Below are 2589 nucleotides of genomic sequence, written 5' to 3'. Positions count from 1 at the left end.
CGTTGGAGCGCTAATCCCACATGCAAAGTATAGGAGGACGATGGTAAGAATTGTTTTTGGCATTAAATTTTAGTGGATAATAATTGTTTAATAATTTTTTTTTTTTATCTTAACAGACACAATAGCTTGGATGAGAGCCCGCCATCATTGAGCTACATGCTTGTACGCATCAGCATCAGTCGAATCACTAATGGGTCGACACTAGATCGAAGAGAGCAAATATAAGTGGTAGAGTAATTTTTATATCATTATAATTATTCTGAAATTTAATTTTGCTTTTAATAATTATTTACCATTTTTGTTTGTAGGAGGAGTATGAGCGGCTGAACGGGGCTCAAATTCATTGCTTGGGAGGAGTTCATATCTCTTGTAACAATTTGGATTAGTCAGATTATGAGCTTTGGAATAAAGTTGTAGGGGGTAAAAAAATGAGGTGTTTATGGCTTAGGCTCAAAGGGACATGCACATGACCCATGCCACTCCATGTTTTTGTGCAATGCTCTACATGTCATGACATTCACTGAAGATATAGAAGCCCGAGTTGCCACTCAAATTGCTCATATGGAGGCGAGAATGGTTGGAATTGGAGTAGCAACGTGAGGCATGAAGAGAGAGAAGTAGCCAATGGAGGTGGATGATGAGGTTGATGATGAGGATACGGAGATTGATGATGAGTAGTTTTGTTGTTATTTAGTTTACTGTTATGAGACATTTATGAACTTGTTATGTATTGATTATGCGCTGATTATTTCATTTTTTGTTATTTAACACATTATGATTGCATTTATTTTCAATTTATGATCGTCTTTATATGCTTCTAGTTTAGTAGTTGTGTGGATAGGTAAGTTAGATTGGTTGATGTATATTTTATGTGTTTTTGAAATGCGATTACAGGTGTGTTAATTGTAAAGAAATAAATGTGGTCTTTCATTTTTGTGAGCTACAATCTTCTGACGGCCGACCGACGAACTATTTTTATCTCTAAACGACGAGTAATAATGATCGAAAATTAAACAAACAGCTAATCAAAGTTTCTCTGTCAATTTATTGATAAGTATGAACCGACGGTTTTACCCCTCTCAAAAACTACCCAAAATGGTAGCCAATCAAACTTTCCAATCAGGAGAAAGCCGCGACAAAGTGCTCGTCCGAAACTCAATATTTCCGACACGTCTAAGCCGCCAAAAATCACATAAAATCATGCAGTGCACTCGGCTTGACTCGCTTCGTTTGCAATTGTAGGTAAAGTCAATACAAGTTTGATTTGTTTGTGGATTGTATGTTTATCTAAATCATTTGATTTAATCAGATATATGCTCATGATTTTGATATATCAAAAATCGAATTCATCAAAAGCCATCAAAAACAATTTTGTATTTCTTTTCCTTAAAATATTATGTTATGATATTTACAATTAATAGAAGGTCTTATGAAGCTTAAAAAGAAATATACAGGGAGAAAAAACCATAGCTAATGTTTAGAAGGAGCAGGAGTTACTGAATAAGCTTACTTTAGATGAAATGAATGTGATTCTATATGATTGTTTTAGATAACGCCAGCCTAACTTGGTATATTAACTGAATTTGTACCATTTCAAAAATAATTGAATTTCCTAAATTAACTAAATTTAAGGAAAAATGTACATATTTGCAACACAATTTTTATGTATTTACCCCATGTGACACCTAAATTTTAATATTCATATTCATAACAAATGGGTATCATAAATAGGGGTGTAAACGAGCCGAACACGACACGTTTATATTTCGAGCTCAAAAAGTGTGTTCGTGTTCGGCTCGTTTTCTTAGCGAGCCGAACAGAAGCTGTCACGAACAAAGAATTGTTTTGATAACCCTAATCAGGTAGCCATGAGATTTTAAGGGTTGAGACGAGATTTAAAAATTATTGTTTATATTAAAACATCATTTGAATCAAATTTAATAATTTTTATTATATATATATATATAATTGACGAGTAGTATTTCTAGCCAAAACGAGCTGAACACGAACAAACAAATCTTGGTTTGTGTTTGACTTGTTAACTTAGTGAACAAGCCGAACACGAGCTTCTTAACAAGCCCAACACGAGCCGTTCTGACTGCTCTAATCATAAATCTATGCTTTACAATGAGTATTTTACTTTTCAAAATGTAATAGTGATATTAAGGGTTTAAGTGTTAAGCATGCAAATATGAAAGTTTATGTATTAGATATGTAAATACATAAGAATTGTGTTTTATGTATGTAAATGACCCAAATTTAAATTATCAAATTATGTCGTAAATTATAATTGGATCAAATTAGCATATTAATCAACAATGCCAATAATTTGATTGTAAACTAAAATGAGGTTAAGTCTTTTTTTAGAATAATTGTTATTGTTTATCAAATTATTATTATTGTTTTTTAATTTACTTTGCTATCAATTAACTTGTCTTTCTCTTTATAAGTTTTATGTGGATTTTATAAATGCATATGTTTGATCTTTTCACACGCAAACATGTAGCACTAGTTTAGGATGCATTATACCAAATATATAATTTGATTGATTTTCTTATTTCAAGGCCAAACCTAGAAGAGGGGTTGAGG

This window comes from Phalaenopsis equestris, unplaced genomic scaffold, assembly GCF_001263595.1.
Source record: "Phalaenopsis equestris unplaced genomic scaffold, ASM126359v1 Scaffold000002, whole genome shotgun sequence".
Classification (NCBI taxonomy): domain Eukaryota; kingdom Viridiplantae; phylum Streptophyta; class Magnoliopsida; order Asparagales; family Orchidaceae; genus Phalaenopsis; species Phalaenopsis equestris.
The sequence above is the reverse complement of the archived record's forward strand: the minus strand, read 5'-3'. Positions refer to the sequence as shown.